At 45.2% G+C, this 20568-nt stretch overlaps 1 long non-coding RNA gene across 1 annotated transcript; it reads right to left on the bottom strand.

Annotated features, from left to right (window-relative positions):
- Window positions 1-94: 94 nt before the first annotated feature.
- On the bottom strand, window positions 95-18029 carry LOC136325144 (uncharacterized). Its single transcript, XR_010729214.1, has 3 exons — window positions 17804-18029; window positions 4783-4893; window positions 95-1090 (listed from the first exon to the last, which is right to left on the bottom strand). It is a non-coding gene; the product is annotated as an uncharacterized lncRNA (long non-coding RNA).
- Between the last annotated feature and the right edge of the window lie 2539 nt (window positions 18030-20568).

Here is a 20568-nt window from a genome sequence, read left to right as displayed (position 1 = left end):
CCTGTGAGTGGTAGGGGACATGGTACTTCCAGTCCACCCCTAGTGTTGTGGTCCAGCCACAACAAGTATGTTACAGGGTCTTCGAACGGGAAAAGGTATGGAATTGAAATAAATGATAGACAGGGACTTAAAGATATATACATGCAGATGGGTTCAGGAGGACGCCATGACAAGCAGTCTCTACTTTTCCTTAGCCATAATGTGCCTGCTCCCAGAAACACATCCATTTTTATTCATAGAACAAAATGTGGTCCATCAGCAATTCAATTAAGTTTCTAAGGCAACTCAAAGACAACCCCCACCACACCATCCAAATCTACTTTATACTAATAAGAAACTAGCTTCCAGCCTCCTCCGGAGAACATGTGTGAGACAAATGAGAATCAGGTGTAGCTCTTTGTTAACTAGGCAAATGAGGTGGGGTTGGGGCCCAGCACCTCTGTCCAGATTGCAAAAATACCCTGTTTATTTATTCAGTCCCCAACATATCCCCCTTTTTATTTTTATTATTTTTTAAATTTCAATTCGTGTACTGTGATTCATACTCATCTGAATCCTATGTTTCGATTTGGAGGCAGACTGGAAAACTATAAAATAAACAACAAAATTGAAATATCCAATGCTAACAGATACTATAACAAGTGTCCTAATACAATGAAGTTATTATATTATCAAGTCTTAACTAATACAGTAGGATCTATAATAAAAATTCTTACAGTCTTAAATGTCCTTAACATGTTAATGTAATTTCACCAAATCCATGTTTACACCATCATTGCTTCATATTATTTTTAAATGTAACCTAACCCCAGTTCAGTCTGAGAACTGTCCCAAGGAGCAGGAGTCACATGTTTTCAGGAAAAGTCCACAAGGCACTGGAGTTGTGGTCACATTTCCACACTTTGCAGCTAGAATCCAAGTCCCAATGACCACTGCTTCTAGCTGATAATGATTGAGATAGACTGGTAAAGCCCTCTGCAGCACGTATGGAGATGGAGATTCCGTTTTCTTTAAACTGGAGAGATGAAACCAGGGTGCCTTTCCCTGGAGCTCTGCAGCTGTGGTGTGTTGAAGAGAACCTTGGGATAAACTGGGTGGCAGAGGTAAATTCATCTAAATTAGGAGCAAGTCCCAGCCTAAAATAGGCAGATCAGTGTACCTGCTACTTGGAAGAAATACCCTAGGTTCGTCCACAGTGTCATGAGATGGGGTGACAGCCCTGGGCACCTTTAGCCTTCAGTGGCAAGTCTCAGCAGGCTGGGCAAGGTCAGGTCACAGGTGGCTGGAGCAGGGCTGGAAGAGACTGAACCCTCCCTTAGAAGAATGAGGGGCAGCTTACCTTCCAGTTTCCCTTTTTTTTCCTACAGCAAAGGTATGTCCCTGGTAGGGGCAGAGAAGCGTGGCAGGCCTCAGCTCAATGACCTTCCTTTCCACTCTTGAAGCAGGACCCTGATGAGTCCTATGAGGCCCTCTTGAGGCATTGGAGCTTTTAAGGGCGTATGCCAAGAGCTGGTATTTTTCCTGATCTCTTTTGGGCTTTGTCTGCCTTTTCTTTTCCTCTTGGTCATTACAGACCTTAAAAGCAATGCTCAGGCCTGACCTGTGGTGGCGCAGTGGGATGGAGCATTGACCTGGAACACTGAGGTTGCTGGTTCGAGGCCTTGGGCTTGCCTGTCAGGGCACATGTGGGAGTTGATGCTTTCTGCTCCTCCCCCTTCTCTCTCTCTCTCTCTCTCTCTCTCCCTTCTCTCTAAAAATCAATAAATAAAATATTTAAAAAAAAAAAAAAAAAAAGCAATGCTCAGGCCTGACCAGGCGGTGGCACAGTGGATTGAGCGTCGGACTGGGATGCGGAGGAAACAGGTTCAAGACCCGGGGGTTGCCAGTGTGAGCATGGGCTCATCTGGCTTGAGCAAAAAAAAAGGTCACTGGCTCGATCAAGGGGTTACTCGGTCTGCTGAAGGCCCGCAGTCAGGGCACATATGAGAAAGCAATCAATGAACACCTAAAAGTGTCGCAACGAAAAACTGATGATTGATGCTTCTCATCTCTCTCCATTCCTGTCTGTCTGTCCCTGTCTATCCCTCTCTCTGACTCTCTCCCTGTCCCTGTAAAACAACAACAACAAAAAAAAATCCCTACTAATGATTGATGCTTCTCAGCTCTCTCCCTTCCTATCTGTCTTCTCTCTATCTCTGTCACAAAAACAAAAAACAAACAAAAAAGCAATGCTCAGAATATCTCGCTGAGGGTTTTGAGGGTCCACATCCGCCTATATAAACTTTTTCTGTATATCTGAAACTATTTAGAAAAAGGCAAACAGTGTTACTAGCTGAATCAAATAAAAGGTAGAAGTTTGCAAAAGAAAGAGGCCTGGCATCTCCTGTACATCAGCATTCAAAAGAAATTCTTCAAAGTAAATAGATTTGCAGGAGTTCCAGGACATGACTCCCCCCTCTTTTTTTTTATATTATTTACAATTGACCCTTAAGCATTTGTTGAGTACACTCCACAACATGTTGACCTCAAAAACTGCAAGAGGCCCTGGCCGGTTGGCTCAGCAGTAGAGCATCGGCCTGGCGTGCGGGGGACCTGGGTTCGATTCCCAGCCAGGGCACATAGGAGAAGCGCCCATTTGCTTCTCCACCCCCTCCCCCTCCTTCCTCTCTGTCTCTCTCTTCCCCTCCCGCAGCCAAGACTCCATTGGAGCAAAGATGGCCCGGGCGCTGGGGATGGCTCCTTGGCCTCTGCCCCAGGCGCTAGAGTGGCTCTGGTCGCGGCTGAGCGATGCCCCGGAGGGGCAGAGCATCGCCCCCTGGTGGGCAGAGCATTGCCCCCTGGTGGGCGTGCTGGGTGGATCCCGGTCGGGCGCATGCGGGAGTCTGTCTGACTGTCTCTCCCCGTTTCCAGCTTCAGAAAAATACAAAAAAAAAAAAAAAAAAAAAAAACCCTGCAAGAAACACCCCTCTCAATGCCAACGTCCAACAAAATGCAGCAAACGTACTTTCAAGTAGCACTCCCACATCCATCAAAACACTTCTACCCAATCAATCAACAGGCAATTCAAAGAGTAAAAAAAAAAAATTTACACCTTTGTTAAGCAAATCCACCCTGTTTCAAGCTTTGCAGCTGCAGTAACTTTAGCTTGGAGCAGTTTGGCTAAATTAGGAAGTCTTTAGAATCTACATTTCATTTTATCCAAATTTCATTGAGCGTGTGTTACTTGTTCCAATTAAATTTTTTAATTTGTAGGGATGATATTTTATTTTTACAATATTAGAGCCAGCATTTCCAATTTTTGCATGCATAAACTTAATTCAGGCCTTGAAGACAGGCACATTTAAACATTAAACATAGACTTCACATACAATTACACATATCAAGAGTGAAACCCGGGATTTTAGAGATTAGAATGTGCCTGCTTGGTCTTATGTAGAGCTATTTTAATAGGAATGTGGTAAGGATAAATACTAGACAAATCTCTCTTGAAAAGTCTCAAGTTGGCCGTATGAGATTTTGTCTAGGCATATCCAAACAGGCTCCCCCTTCGCCCTCTTTCCAGGCATAGCATAGGAAAGAAGTAAAATGATAGTTTAGAGAAAGTTAGAGAATAATGGGGAAAAGCTGTAATTTTCCCAAACTCTTAACGTCTTTTTATTTACTAAAGCTCAAATTCTAATAGCTGTTGCAACTGGCAGCCTAGACTAATCATGCTGAGTCATGGGGCCCCTGAGAGCCTCCATCTCAATCCCATCCTAGCGGCAGACCTAGTTTACCAGGGTGGGGAAGGCTTATCCATTCACCTCGCTGCTTTACCTTCCCCTTGGCTGCAGCCTCTGCCAGTCTGGGCCCAACCCAGCCGCTGCATTGGAAACAAGATTCACAGGCAGAAAGGCAGAAGTGTTTCCCTGACCTTCTTTCTTTCGTTTGTCCTACCTTTTATCAAGAATTCTTGGAATCCTCACCTTAAGGTCTGTGCCAAATGCAAGACTTTGCATGTATGAGGTCTCAACATCAGCGCATATTTTGATATAAACTTCTTTTTCTATCACTATTCTTTCAACTGCCATAATCAGCTGTGAAACAAATTCTTGATATTGCTCATCAGGACTTTGCCTAATAGTGCTGAATTCCTCCATTTTTTCCTCTGAATCTCGAGCCTGATCCAAAGCTTGTTGGAGTGGGGATCTCCAAGGGTCTGAGGCAAAGACTTTGGGAGCAGAAGAGCTGCAGAGGTGCAAAGTTTAAAATGCCAAAGCTGTGATATTTTCATCTCCCGAGTTATTCTCAGACTCCAAGTTTTTCTCATATTTACATTCCTCTGTTTCTACGTCATTCTGTTCAAACAGCTTCTTCTCAAATAAAAACATTTGTACAAAAAAAGTTCCTCACTTTTGATCCTACAACTCTCATATTTATTTTTCCCCGAATTATTTCTTATTATACTTTCTCACCAAACTCTACTTAAAAGCTTTACTCTCTAAAAGCTTTATACTTACTTCGTGTGACTTTATTATTATACTCTCCCCCCAAACTCTACTTAAAAGCTTCACTGTCTAGAAGCTTTATACTTACTTCGTGTGGCCTGACCTGTGGTGCCACAATGGATAAAGCGTCGACCTGGAAATGCTGAGCCCCCCGGTTTGAACCCTGGGCTTGCCTGGTCAAGGCACATATGGGAGTTGATGCTTCCAGCTCCTCCCCCCTTCTCTCTCTGTCTCTCTCCTCTCTCTCCCTCTCTCTCTCTCCTCTCTAAAAATGAAAAAAAAAAAGTATACTTACTTCGTGTGCACACTTCTGGAAAGTTCCATTAACTCTCCTCTCCCTTTTTCGATGGTCACACGTATGGGCACCAATTGTCAAGGTCCAGCCACGACAAGTATATTACAGGGTCTTCAAACAAGAAAAGGCATGGAATTGAAATAAACGATAGACAGGGACTTAAAGATATATACATACTGATGGGTTCAGGAGGACGCCATGGCAAACAGTCTCTACTGTTCCTTAGCCATACGTCCGTGCTCCCAGAAACACATCCACTTTTATTCATAGAACAAAATGTGGTCCATCAGCAATTCAATTAAGTGTCTAAGGCAACTCAAAGACAACCCCCACCATACCATCCAAATCTACTTTACACTAATAAGAAACTAGCTTCCAGCCTCCTCTGGAGAACATGTGTGAGACACATGAGAATCAGGTGTAGCTCTTTGTTAACTAGGCAAATGAGGTGGGGTTTGGGCCCAGCATCTCTGTCCAGATTGTAAAAATACCCTGTTTATTTATTCGGTCTCCAACACCCTAGGTCTTGAGCCCATTGCTTCAGCATAGAACCTGTGAAATGGGTACCATTGTTACTTTCTAGGACCAGCAGCTGCCTGTACGTAGCACTCAGGCGGTCCAGAGTCTGTATGACTGCCCTCTGGTCAGGGTTACGGGCGGGGTAAGCAGCAAGCAGACCGGTGGCAGTATCTACACAGGTGACTGCATACTGGTACCTGTCCAACTTTAGTAAAGGTCCGATGATGTCTATCTGCCACCGTGTCAGTGGAACATGACCTCTCTGGATCTGTCCAGGTGACACCAGTGGTCTCCGAGGGTGCTCCTTGGAACATACTGCACATTGATCACAGGCTGCAAGTACCTCTGCATAGGACACTGGCAAGTCCCAAGCCTTAACCGTAGCCCACACAGTTTTCTGTCCCACATGGAGCAGGCGCTGGTGGAGCCACTGCGCCATATCACCTGCAGGTGCAGTCTCCAACCATCGCACCCTTGCCAATGTATCTGCCTCATCATTTCCAGGATGGGCTAGAGGGGCATGCCCTGTGACACAGTATACTGTCACCTGCTTCTGGTGTCCTATTTCCCATAAGTCCTGCCACATGGCCTGACCCCGTATCAGATGATGCATTACCACCCAGTGGTTAATGTGCCAGGTGGCAATCCAAAGTGTCAGTCCACGATAGCCCAGCTGTTGCTGCACATCACCAGAGGTAAAGGAAGGTTCATTACGGGCAACTAGCCATACCACTCTTAATTTCACCCATTGGCTGCTCTGGCCTGTACCTGTGTCCATCCAAATAGTCTCAGTGGCTGGATGGAAGGCTATGGCCGTCCACTTGGCCAGTTGGCCCCCGCTGGAACCATCAGTATACCAGGCATCCTTGGGGATGGGCATTCGCCCCTCCTGGTAGGACTGACTTCAGGTTCTGCCTCCTGAGCACCAGCTGCACCTAACTCTAAGGTCACATACGTGACTGGACCCAAGATTTCCTGAAGTTCTGCTCAATGGGCTGGTGCTAAGAGCACAGCGTTGTTGCAAGTATGCACCCCACTTGCCCAGGGTGGACATTTGGGCCATACTACTAAGGGGTTTGGTCGCCCAATCTCTCATCCATTCTGCAATAGGGTATGTTGTTTTGACTGTAACTGGAATTGTGGTCGTAATACTCTCAGTGACTAGGAGGTAAGCATACATAGCTGTCAACTGTTTCACCACTAATGCATAACGGACTTTAGCGCTTTTCCACAGTTAGGACCAAAATCCAAAAGGTTGCTGTAGGCGCTCTGTTTGTTGCCACAAGTCCCATCCAAACCCCTCAGAGGTGACATATACCTCAATTTCACAGGGCCTGGCAGGATCAAACACATTCAAGGACTGTGCCACCTTGACAGCTCTCTTAGCTGCTGCAAACGCACATTGTGCCTGTTCAGTTCAATCCCAGTGAACCCTTTTCCGAATAAGGTGATATAAAGGATGCAGTAACTGAGCTAACTGGAGTATGAATGCTCGCAACACCCCAACAGACCTAGGAATTCCTATAACTGCTTTACTGTAGTGGGCACAGTGTATGCTTGGATCTTATCTATACTTGCATCAAGGATAACCTTTGACCCGACCAGACAACCCCCAGGAACTTAACAGATAATTTGCCCTCATTGACTTCTGCCACATGCTTTCAAATGGGATAGCACGGTAGGCACTGCTTGCTCCAATTCTGGAAGAGAGTCACTAGTTAGCATAATATCATCAATATAATGGTACATGCGAACTGCCTCTGGCTGTTTCCATTTAGCCAGGTCAGCAGCCACCAGTCCATGTTACAAGGTGGGGCTATGCAAATAGCCCTGTGGTAACACTGTGAAGGTCCATTGTCTCCCTTCCCAACTGAAGGCAAATTGGTCTCGACTCCACAGCTATATCAATAGAGAAAAAGATGTTAGCAAAATCTGCCACAAAGTGGTATGTCCCCAACTCATGGCTTAACTGATCCATCAGGTTAGCTATCGAGGGAATAGCAGCATGCAAAGGGGGAACAACTTTATTAAGTTCTCTGTAATCTATTGTCATTCACCAGGTTCTGTCTGGTTTGCGCACAGGCCATACCGGGGAGTGGTAAGGGCTGTGCGCTGGCTGGATGATCCCCACCTTTTATAGTTTGAGGATCATCTCCATGATTTCTGCATGCCTGCCGGGCAGTCGCTACTGCTTTGTTCTAGTCACATGCTGGGGAATGGGTAATTGCAAGGGGGAATGTGCTGCATATCCCCGCAATATTGCCTTCACAACCCAGACTAGCAGGCAGAACTCCCAGCTGTAGTTTCCAACCACAGTCCTTATAAGACATCTACCCCCAAAATATATTCAGGAATAGGGGATACATACACCTTATAAGGCTTAGGAGGCAGTCTTCCTATCCCCAATGGAATAGTTATTGGCTTCACTCGAACAGTTTGGCCCCCATAACCGTCAATGGCCACTGGGGTCCCACTGAACCACTCTGGATTTCCATAGAGGAGGGAACATTCTGCACTGGTATTCACCAAGGCCAACACCCATTGTAAATTAGAAGGGGACCAGTGGATTGCCAGTTCCACATGGGGCCTCTGATCCTCACCCTCCCTATTAGATGGGTCCCTAGGTCTACCCACTATTCAAACTGGAACAGCAGGTCTTGGGGGTCCTCTTCTCCCTCAGTGGCCTCCATCATATAATCTTGTAACCATACCAACCATGAACCAACCATTTTATTGGTAGCTTCTGGGGCCATTTGTCCCAGTGACTTGAATTTCTGTTCTTGTTTAAGCTGCTGCCAAAGCTCCAAAGAACTTTATTGGGCTTGCCATCTAATTTCTCCCTATCTGCCCCAGCTGCAATCAGATCTACCCACATTTGTGTCTGAGTAAAATTTATAGGCCCATTTTTCTTGTTAGTCATGGGGGCAGCAGCCCTCACAGCTCTGATTCTGTGCTGCTTTCAGTGCCCCCAAATCTGCTACCATCTGTGTATCTGCATTGGTGGGTTGTCTCACATAGGGACCCGGGATATCCACAAGTGACCCAAAAGGGGCTGATGGAGTGCTGTAGAGAATAAGATCCCTCATTCCTGCTGTAAACACTTCCTCATCTGGCCCACAGGACCTCTGGTTGAAAGCAGCATTCTTCATATCTAGTTCCCAAAGGACTTTTACTAATTCACTATAGCACTGCCACGAACTCACTAACCCCAGCAAGTCTCCAGCATTCTGCCAGACCATACGAATGGTGTCCATCACCCATTCTAATAGGGTATGGTTTCCTGGGTTGTCATAGCAGTTCTGAAGATGCTGCCTCAAGGAGGAGTGCATGGCAATGGCGGCCAATTGCTCCATCTCTATTTTGGAGAGCATGATGCCATCCAATCCTATGTCTCACAACTGCAGCAACCAGGCTGCCAGTGATTTAGTGGGTTTCTGCCTGAATTGCGCCCCCAAGTCCATCAGCTCTGCCTGGTTGTAAAGATAGGCCACAGAGTGCTCCACTACCTGTGGAGGAGACTGTGCCTGCCCTTGAGGGACTCTTGGTTGCTGGGTTTTCACCTTCTGGTGACCACTGTCCAGGCTCTGAGTCTGTGGATGGCAGCTTCAGCCCAAACCTCCTCCTCAGAAGAGGAGGAATTGGAAACACCTGCTTACACCCACTCAGAGCCACTAGCTGGCTTGAGTGCAGCTTCATCTTCTGTGCCTGCTTCAGCTCCTGTGGCTGCCAGCTTTCAACATGAAGCTGAGACTTGAGTTCTTGAACCCACAGTTGTTTCTTGAACACCTGTCACTGCCAACATTCTGCTTCCATGGAAAACTGCAACTCATGAACCTGTAATTCCTTCTCCAGAGATCACTTCAATTCCAGGTGCCATTGGTGCTCAGCCTGCATCTCACACTGCAGCTATCAAAGCTGGTCGGCTTCCTCCTCCAGCCCTCGTTCCAGTTCACACTATCTCTGGTTCTCAACCTGTAGCCTGACTTACAGTTCTCAGACTGCAGCTCTTTCTCCAGTGACTGTTCTAGCTCATGCTGTTGTTGCTGCTCTGTCTGCAATTCATCCTGGAGCTTTAAACCTCGGGCAGCTTCTCGCACAGAGCTCTCAGCTTCTTCTTGCAGGGCTGTAAAAAAACACCCAGCCCATGGCTCCCAAAAGAACAGCCACAGGGAACCACATGTTGAGAACAATGAGCACTTCTCTACCCCACCCTTCAAGGGTGTCAGCAGCTCCATACCAATCTGATCCAAATCCTGCCCACTATGCCAGATGTAATGGTCATGGCCGTGGTGAGGTTCCATTGAATTCAGGCAGACAGTAGAGGAACTGTGGAGCCGGCAAGCGTCAGGCCATACCCACTTATTGGAGGCTCACAAAGACAGGCAGGTAAACAAAAAAGGAAAAGGGCTAATAAAGGAAATCCTGCTTTTTCCGTGAAGGAAAAGGGATCAGGAAAACCACACCTCCTGGTGGCGGAAGAGCAGTCTAGGAGAATCACCCCCAAGGGAAAGCACCCACAGCCTTACAGAGACTATCCATACGTGGCACTGCTACTTGCTCACACACTAATCAGGCAAAGTCTTTGCAGCTGGTAAACCAGTGAGCAAGCCTAACACAGCTGTTTTCCCAACTTTTTAACTTTCCTTTTTTTCCATTTCCACTCATTTATTTTCTTCAGCAAAGATTACATTGCAATGTATGGAGGCCACAATCTTGGTTATCTAACATCTTGGGCCTTCTTTCAGTAATCTATATCAATTACTGAAAGAAGGCCCAAGATGTTAGATTTTTATTATATTTATGTAGGTGACATTGGTTAGTAAAGTTATACAGGTTTCAGGTGCACATCAATATGTTTTTTGTATTTTTTATCTAAAGATTTTATTCATTTTAGAGAGCGGAGAGAGAGAGAGAGAGAGAGAGAGAGAGAGAAGTAGGGGAGGAGCAAGAGGCATCAACTCCCATATATGCCTTGACGAGGCAAGACCAGGGTTTCGCACCAGTGAACACAGCATTCCAGGTTGACACTTTATCCACTGTGCCACCACAGGTCAGGCACAATATGCTTTTTTTAGGGGTGGGGGTGGGGGTTTGTTTTGTTTTTTTACAGAGACAGAGAGTCAGAGAGAGAGGGACTGATAGGGACAGACAGACAGGAACGGAAAGATGAGAAGCATCAATCATCAGTTTTTCGTTGTGACACCTTAGTTGTTCATTGATTGCTTTCTCATATGTGCCTTGACCTTGGGCTTTCAGCAGACCGAGTAACCCCTTGCTCGAGCCAGCGACCCTGGGTCCAAGCTGGTGAGCTTTGCTCAAACCAGATGAGCCCGCGTTCAAGCTGGCGACCTTGGGGTCTCGAACCTGGGTCCTCCACATCGCAGTCCGATGCTCTATCCACTGTGCCACTGCCTGGTCAGGCACAATATACTTTTTTTTAAAGCAAGAATTAAAAAAGCAAGTCACAGAAAAGTATATACAATAGGATTCAATTTATGCAGAGTTCAAAAATAGAAACACACTCTTCCCCCTCCCCACACACACATCACCAATTCTGTTTAGGGAAACAAACACAAGTAGTAAGACTATAAAAAGAAGCAAGATGATGATTAACACAAAATTTAGGCTGGTGTTACTTTTGACTGAGTAAGTTGGGGGATGCATTTATGGAGGACATTGTGGGGAAAACAGCTGTGTTAGGCTTGCTCACTGGTTTCCCGGCTGAAAGCACTTTTGCAAAATTAGTGTGTGAGCACATGGCACAAAGCCACATGTGTGTCTCTATGAAAAGCTCTGAGTGCTTTCCCTTTGAGGTGATTATCCCAGATCACTCTTCTACCACTGCAAGGTGTGGTTCCCTGATTCCCTCAGCCCCCACCATGAGGGGCAGTGTTTCTGATCCCTTGCTCTCCACCAAGAAAAGTGGTTTTTCTTTGCTTAATCACTTGCCCATCTCTGCGAGCCTCCAATAAATGACACTGGCCCAACACTTTCTGACTCTGCATTCCTCTACCGTCTGACCGAATTCAATGTGAACCATCTGGCCGCAACCACTGGCATTACAGCATCCAGGGAGCTTCTCAGAGTCTAGTGATATATATATATTTTTTTCTCTTTTCTTTTTTGGGGTTTTTTTATTGGGGTGGCACTGGTTAACAAAATTATACAGGTTTTAGGTGCACAGTTCTGCAACACATCAACTGTACACTGAAAGTAATGGGTTGTTTTTTTTTATTAGGAGGGGAGTGGATTTTCATTCTTCTAGCTATACATTTTAGATATTCTTGTGTGTGTGATTTAAATCACTGTTAATTTTTTTTTTACCCTGTCCAGGTAGCTTATTTGGTTAGAGCACCATCCTGATACTCCAGGTTGTAGGTTAGAACCCTGGTCAGGGCACATACAAAAATGAACCAACGAATGCATAAAAAAGTGGAATAACAATATTTTTCACTTTTTCTCTAAAATTATTAAATTTAAATTATTTAAAAATTTTAAACTATTTCTTAGGAATGAGACCTTGAATGCAGTCAATATTCAGTTTTTAAAAAAAGATATTTAAATTTTCCCCCCAGTTCTATGATTATTTTTTTTGAAGATTTTATTGTATGACCTGTGGTGGAGCATTGACCTGGAATGCTAAAGTCTCCAATTCAAAACCCAGGGCTTGCCCAGTCAAGACACATGTGAGAAGCAGCTATAACAAGTTGATGCTTCCTGTTCCTCTCCTGTACCTTTCTCTCTCACTCCTCAACAGGAGCAATTTATCCATTGCACCACCATGGTCAGGCAATGATTCTAATATTAAATCCTTTTCAAAACCTCCATAGCATATAAAATGAAAATTTAAAACAAAATGAAACAAAAAAACCTTCATAGTATAAAAATACAGACACACAAGGGCACTTTAATTAATCAATTAAAAGGAAAGCATTGGAATTGTGCAAATAAAGACTCTAACAGCCTTTTACTGCTATTATTGGGAAGTTTGGTTGCTCAGATATAAGTTCATATTTTGGATCTTTTGAAAAACATGCTCATATTAAAATGGAATTTTTCCCATTTTTTGTGGCAGTAAAACAGCAGGTATATTTCAGAATAGTAAAGGCAGCTTTTGCCCTGAATGATAGCTCAGTTGGTTCGTGTATTGTCCCAAAGCACAGAGGTTGTAGGTTCGATCCGGTCAGCTCACATACAGGAGCGGATCAATGTTCATGTTTCTCTCTTTCTCCCTTTCTCTTTCTAAAATCAATAAATTTATGAAAATTAAAAAAAAAAAAAAGAAAAAGAAAGAGAGAGCTTGACCAGGCAGTGGCACAGCCTGGGATAGAGCATTGGCCTGGGACACAGAGGATCCAGGTTCGAAACCCTGAGGTCACCAGCTTGAGTGCAGGGTCACTGGCTTGAGCGTGGGATCAAAGACATGACTCCATGGTTGCTGGCTTGAAGCCCAAGGTCGCTGGCTTGAGCAAGGGGGCACTGGCTACTGGTTCAGCTAGAGCCCCCCAGTCAAGGCACATATGAGAAAGCAATCAATGAACAACTAGGGTGCTGCAATGAAAAATTGGTGCTTCTCATTTCTCTCCCTTCCTGTCTGTCCCTATTTGTCCCTCTCTCTGTCCCTGTCTCTCTCACAAAAAAAAAAAAAAAAAAAAAAAAAAAAAAAGGAGCTTTTCAGCATCTCTTAGTCCACCTACCAGGCCTGCTAGGTTCAGGTTCAGCTCTGAACTCAAATTATATTTAAGTTTATGCACTCTTTCTCCTTTCCTTTTAGAATTCACACAAATGAATATTACACTTCTTGGCTTGTTCCAAGAACCATCTCCCTTATAGTACATTTTAAGCCAGTGGAACAGAATGAGGGGTCATGTTTTACTTATCACAGTTGAAATATTTCTCACTTTACCACCTATTTTAAGCATTATTGATTAGATCAAAATGGCTTTTAAATACATTCTTTTCCTCAAGTGCCTGCAGAGTCATACTGGGAGCAAATTGTAGAGGATTAAAAACCTTACCCTGTGAAATTAAATGGATTTTATATTTGAACTTCAGCTAAGCCACTTGGTACCTGGTTAATCTTGAATCAATTAACTGCTCCGGGTCACAAGATTCCTGATCCATAAGTTATAAAATACCAAATAGCCTGCTATGAGCAAGAAATGCATCTAGAATAGTTTGCGTTGTGTCTGCTGTGCACTAAGCACTAAGCCAGTGGGGCCACTACAATCAGCGTTGCTATATGGATTCTGCTTTCCTTGGCAGTGCCGAAATGGGAACAGCTTAAGAGGCTAACTGCCCACGTAAAGCTGACTCCATGAAAACTTTATGAAAAAAACAGCATTGCTGTCATAATTAATTATAACTCTTTTGTAATTACTTATCATGCATATTCAAATAAAGATGTACTGCTTGACCTGTGGTGGCGCAGTGGATGAAGCGTGGACTTGGAACCCTGAGGTTGCCGTTTTGAAACTCCGGGCTTGCCTGGTCAAGGCACATATGGGAATTGATGCTTCCTGCTCCTCTTCTGTTCTCCCTATCTCTTTCCTCTCTCTCTCTTTCTCCTCTCTCTCTAATAATAAAAATGAATAAATAAAATAAAAAAAAAGATGTACTAATTTTCAATCACTTGCAAAATACTAAGAGCATGTTTATTCAAGTTTTTAAAAGGTAACTATGGAAATTATTAGGTTTTAACCACCAAATCTGTATGAAGTATTTTATGGGGGAGACTTGGGGTGGCTCTTCTGGTCCTGATTTTAAGGTTGCACATAAAGAAAGATATCCAATAATTTATTAGTTCCTTGGGATTAGGGAATGTATGTGAATAGATGTCTTTGCGGTATTGATGTCTACCAAGGCATGAACAAAATTTAAGGCCCTGCTTTATATTTATATATATAAATACACACTTGACACGAAAATATGTGTTAAGTGATTAACATTTTAAAATGCTTAGAAACAATCTCAGTGTCATATTCTCATCTTTCAGATTTATATGTTAATAATAAGAGTTAATAATTATGATTGCTATATTGGTTATCTTTTTATTGCTTCATAACAAACACTTAAACAGAGAAGCTTAAGACAGTGCTCTGTTTCAGCTGGGCTTAGCTAGGCAGTTCTTCTGATCTACCCACTTCCCTCCTGCATTTGTAGTTATCTGAAAGTTCAACTTGGGGGTTGGAAGTTAAATGGTTTAAGATACTTTCACTTGCCTGCCTAATGATTTGGGGGCTCTTGGCTGAACCATGTGTCATTAACAGGCTAATCCAGGCTTCACACTGTAGTCTCAGAGTTCAGTAGCATGAGAGCAAAAACTTCAAATCATTGTGAAGGCTTGGCTCATTAGATGCACAACTGCACTTTTGCTGCTTTTGATTGGTCAAAACCAATCAGGAGGCTGTGCCAGCAATCCAAGAAGTGAGAAATAGGCTTCAACTTTAGTCCAAATTACAGCTAAGGCACACAACAGAAAGCATGCACATAAGGATGGCAGGAATTTGTGGCCATTTTTTTTTCAATCTATGTGCTAAACACTTTGTGACATTATCTCATTTAATTTTCACAACTGGTCCTGGCCAGTTGGCTCAGTGGTAGAGCGTTGACCCAGTGTGTGAATATCCCAGGTTCAGTTCCTGGTTCAGTTCCTGGTCGCTTCGACAGCAGAAGCGACCATCTTCTTCTCCACCCTTCCCCTTCTCCCTTCTCTCTCTATGGTTCAGTTGGAGCAAGTTGGTTGTGGGTGGGCACTGAGGATGGCTCCATGGCCTTGCCTCAGGAGCTAAAAATAGCAGCTCAGCTGTCGAGCAACGGAAAAACAGCCCCTGATGGGCAGAGCAGAGCCCAGTAGGGGGCTTACTGGGTGGATCTTGGTTGGGGTGCATGGGGGTGTCTGTCTCTCTGCCTTCCCAGTTCTCACTTAAGAAAAATAATTAATTAATTAATGAAAAATTTTCACAACTATACTGAGGTATGTATATTATTTAACCTATTGTACAAATGAGAAAACAGAAACACAAAGATGTTATATAACTCAACATTTCTCTCTTTTAAAAAGATTTTATTTTTTTATTTTAGAGGAGACAGAGAAAAGGGAGGGAGCGGGGAGCATCAACTCATAGCTGCTTCCTGTATCGGCCTTGACTGGACAAGCCAGGAGTTTCAAACCAGGGACCTCAGCGTTCCAGGTCGGCACTTTACCTACTGCGCCACCACAGGTCAGGCTCAACATTTCTAATGAGGAAAATGTTTTTATTTTTTAATTAATTAATTAATTAATTATTATTTTTTTTTTTTACAGAGACAGAGACTGAGTCAGGGAGAGGGATAGACAGACAGGAACGGAGAGAGATGAAAAGCATCAATCATTAGTTTTTCTTTTTTTAAAAATTTTTTTATTTATTCATTTTAGAAAGGAGAGAGAGAGCGAAGAGAGAGAGAGACAGAGAGAGAGAAGGGAGGGAGGAGCAGGAAGCATCAACTCCCATATGTGCCTTGACCAGGCAAGCCCAGGTTTTCGAACCGGCAACCTCAGCATTTCCAGGTCGATGCTTTATCCACTGCGCCACCACAGGTCAGGCAATCATTAGTTTATCATTGCGCATTGCAACACCTTAGTTGTTCATTGATTGCTTTCTCATATGTGCCTTGACCACAGGCCTTCAACAGACCGAGTAACCCCTTGCTCGAGCCAGCAATCTTGGGTTCAAGCTGGTGGGCCTTTTGCTCAAACCAGATGAGCCCGTGCTCAAGCTGGTGACCTCGGGGTCTCGAACCTGGGTCCTCTGCATCCCAGTTCGATGCTCTATCTACTGTGCCACCACCTGGTCAGGCATGAGGGAAATGTTTTATTTTATTTTTTTTTATTTTTTGCATTTTTCCGAAGCTGGAAACAGGGAGAGACAGTCAGACAGACTCCCGCATGCGCCCGACCGGGATCCACCCGGCATGCCCACCAAGGGGCGATGCTCTGCCCATCCTGGGCGTCGCCATGTTGCGACCAGAGCCACTCTAGCGCCTGAGGCAGAGGCCACAGAGCCATCCCCAGCGCCCGGGCCATCCTTGCTCCAATGGAGCCTCGGCTGCGGGAGGGGAAGAGAGAGACAGAGAGGAAGGCGCGGCGGAGGGGTGGAGAAGCAAATGGGCGCCTCTCCTGTGTGCCCTGGCCGGGAATCGAACCCGGGTCCTCCGCACGCTAGGCCGACACTCTACCGCTGAGCCAACCGGCCAGGGCCGGGAAATGTTTTATTTAGAGTTCTTAATGAGTAAAAACACTCTAATAAAATATAGCTTAAAAGAAGGATAAAATATAAAGTAATTTAATTCTGTTAACAAAATATGTACTCACATACACACAAACATCCTGGAATGAACTGTGCAAGTATATTAACAAATTTCTCTGTTGGAAGATAGTAGATAATTGTGACTTTCATCTTTTTTGTATTTTCCACATTTTTTATAAGTATATGTTTACTTTTAGAAATTAAAAAATAAAAGTAATGTTTGAAAAAGTAAATCTCTATCAAAATACACACAAAAAGAAATAGTTGGAAAAATTCTTTTAAAGTACTTTTATCATGGGCCTTGGCCAGATACTTCAGTTGGTTAGATTGTTGTCCCAAAACATCAAGGTTGTGGGTTCGATTCCTGGTCAGGGTTCATAATGGAAGCAACCAATGAATGCACAACAAAAGTGGAACAACAAATGAATGCTTCTCTCTTCCTCTCTCTCGGTGTCTCTTGCCCTCTCCCTCTATCCCTCTCTCCCTTCCTGCCTGCCTCCCTCTCCCTTCCTTTCTCTGTGTCTTTAAAATTAATCAATGAAAAAAAGTACTACCATCATAGGTCACAATAGCGAAGTAGGTAAATGCAGTATTCAAATTGCCCCACAGCCACATTAATATCACAACTAAACTACAGAACCACCATCATTTGGACCTCCTGAAATCTAGGCAGACAGAAGTCCTGTAACCAAAGACATACAGGAGAAGCCACCTGGAGACTGGTAGGAGGGGCAGAGACAGGGAAGGGACTGGTTTCACACCCATGAGTGGAGATTGGAAATGGGGAGGGATATCTTGGCTGCAGAGGCCCACCTAAGGAGCAACAGTGCAACCCACATCAGAACCAGTGCCAGGAAAAAAGTTCCCATGATTTAAGGCTGTAGAACCATCAGGGATTGTGGCTGAGCGCGAGGCTGAGGGAGCCTGGTGTCCCAGGTGTTCCTCTTAAAGGGCCCACACACAGACTTATGGGACTTACACCCTCTGAACAGCTGGAAAGTTGCTGTATGTGAACATACAAAGAGGGACTGAATTCTCTGGCATCAGAGTGAGGGCTGGAGGGGCAGCTTCTTCCCAGACAGAAGTGCCAGCACAGGCCATTGTCCCTTTTCTGAGCCCCCACCCAGCCCCCAGGTAGGAGCCATATCTGAGATTCTATCAACCTGAGTATCACTGTTTGCCCTACCTGGTGATTCCCTGAGACCCCCACTTACCTGGGCTCACCCAAGCCATTTCCAGTGGCTTTTCCATGAAAACATCCTGACCTGGCTCATGCTGTGGACTTTCCTAAAGGCTCTCAAATGTTCACAAACCCCAAACAAGCAGCATTTGGCCTCAATGTGCCCTGCACTTCTCACTGAGTGCATCGAGGCCCAGCACCAGTGGCAGCCAGTCTTGGGTCGAAGCTTCATCTCTTCTGGGCACCTCAAGCCCAGCCCAAGCAGCAGCCATCTGCAGTTCTGAAAAGCAGCAAGAAAAAATTTACAAGGGAGCTCCCATAGAACTGTCGGCTGGTTTCTGAACAGAAACTTTGTAGGCCAGAAGGGATTGGCACAGAATATTCAGTGATGAAAAGGAAAAACCTACAATCAAGATTACTCTACTGGGTCAGGGCATATCCAGGAACAGATTGATGTTTTTGTCTGTGTCTCTCTCTCTCTCTCTTCCTCTCTCTCTAAAATTAATAAACAAAATGAGCCTGATGGGTGGTGCTGGTTTGAGCATAGGCTCACCAGCTTGAGCACGGTGTCATTGGCTTGAACGCAGGATCATTGACATTATCCCAAGGTCACTGGCTTGAACAAGAGGTCACTGCATTGGCTTGAGCTCCTGGTCAAGGCACATATGAGAAAGCAGTCAATGAACAACTAAAGTGACCCAACTATGAGTTGAAGCCTCTCATCTCTAGTCCTTTCCAGTCTCTTTCTCCAAAAAAAATTTTTTTTTTTTTTTGTATTTTTCTGAAGCTGGAAACGGGGAGAGACAGTCAGACAGACTCCCGCATGCGCCCGACCGGGATCCACCCGGCACGCCCACCAGGGGCGACGCTCTGCCCACCAGGGGCGATGCTCTGCCCCTCCGGAGCGTCGCTCTGCCGCGACCAGAGCCACTCTAGCGCCTGGGGCAGAGGCCAAGGAGCCATCCCCAGTACCCGGGCCATCTTTGCTCCAATGGAGCCTTGGCTGCGGGAGGGGAAGAAAGAGACAGAGAGGAAGGAGGGGGAGGGGGGTGGAGAAGGAAATGGGCGCTTCTCCTGTGTGCCCTGGCCGGGAATCGAACCCGGGTCCCCCGCACGCCAGGCCGACGCTCTACCGCTGAGCCAACCGGCCAGGGCCAAAAAAAATTTTTTTTTTAATTAACTTGATAAAAAAGAATTTGGAGAACTCTAGTCTGTGACCTTAAGGTTGGGCCTGAGGTTTGATGGCCTCTTAGCCCTTGGTTGAGAGGAATGTTGCATCCATGGTATCTGGGCAGAGAGGTGGAGCTTTTCTGAGCTTCCAGAACAGGTTGTATGAACTGTTTTGTGCTTGTGCTGCTAATAAGTGTATAATAAATGCCTGTCTGTATTTGAGTTCAGTTCGAGGCTCACTCTCATTATTACCCAATGGGGAGACATAGGAGGGTTGCTAATCCTAGCCCATTGCAAATTCTTTTTTTTTTTTTTAAGCAACAGAAAGACATAAAGGGGAAGAGAGTGACTCTTTTAGTTGTTCATTGATTGCTTCGCCAAGGTGACCCCTTGTTCAGGCCAGCAACCTTGGGATCATGTTGATGATCCCATGCTCAAGCCAATGACCCCGTGCTCAAGTTGGTGACATTGGAGTTTCAATCTGGGGTCCTTAGCATCCTGGCTTGTTGTCTATTCACTGCGCCACTACTGGTCAGGTGCTAGTTCCAAATTCTGTGGCAGCTACCATTACCTGCCCAGTCAACTAAAGAGTGGTGCATGATCAGATTAACTCAGGTCACTTATACAGCAGGTGATAGAGTACAAGATATCCAGATCATTTAGGAAAATTAATGCGGTCGCCTCACCAGAAGTCCAGCTGCTTTAAAGTCCTGACTTTAAAATTTCCCCTTCATTATTCATTGCAGAAATGCATAGCTTCTGGACTTTCTTTAATTTCTGGTTAGGCCTCCAGACAGCCTTCTTTTGTTAGCCAGATTTCTTTTTCCCAAAATTTGAAAATATGAATATGTACTGGCCTGACCTGTGATGGCGCAGTGGATAAAGTGCTGACCTAGAATGCTGAGGTCCATGGTTTGCAACCCCGGGCTTGCCTGGTCAAGGCATATGAGCAGCAACTATGAGTTGATGCTTCCTGCTCCCCCTGCCTCTTCTCTCTCTCTAAAATCAATACATAAAATATTTTTTTAAAAGAAAGAGAATAGGCCCTGGCCGGTTGGCTCAGCGGTAGAGCGTCGGCCTGGCGTGCGGGGGACCCGGGTTCGATTCCCGGCCAGGGCACATAGGAGAAGTGCCCATTTGCTTCTCCACCCACCCCCCTCCTTCCTCTCTGTCTCTCTCTTCCCCTCCCGCAGCCAAGGCTCCATTGGAGCAAAGATGGCCCGGGCGCTGGGGATGGCTCCTTGGCCTCTGCCCCAGGCGCTAGAATGGCTCTGGTCACTGCAGAGCGACACCCCCCCCCCCCCGGAGGGGCAGAGCATCGCCCCCTGGTGGGCAGAGCGTCGCTCCTGGTGGGCGTGCCGGGTGGATCCCGGTCGGGCGCATGCGGGAATCTGTCTGACTGTCTCTCCCCATTTCCAGCTTCAGAAAAATACAAAAAAAACAAAAAACAAAAAAAAAAACAAAAAGAAAGAGAATATGTACTGGCCCTGGCCAGTCGGTTAGACAGTTGTCCCAAAACAGTGAGGTTGCTGGTTTATCCCTGGTCAGGGCACATACAGGAAATGACCAATCAGTGCACAACTAAGTGAAACAACAAATGAATGCCTGCTTCTCTCTCCCTTCCTCTCT

Source organism: Saccopteryx bilineata, chromosome 2 (genome assembly GCF_036850765.1).
Source record: "Saccopteryx bilineata isolate mSacBil1 chromosome 2, mSacBil1_pri_phased_curated, whole genome shotgun sequence".
Lineage (NCBI taxonomy): Eukaryota > Metazoa > Chordata > Mammalia > Chiroptera > Emballonuridae > Saccopteryx > Saccopteryx bilineata.
The sequence above is the reverse complement of the archived record's forward strand: the minus strand, read 5'-3'. Positions and strand labels throughout refer to the sequence as shown.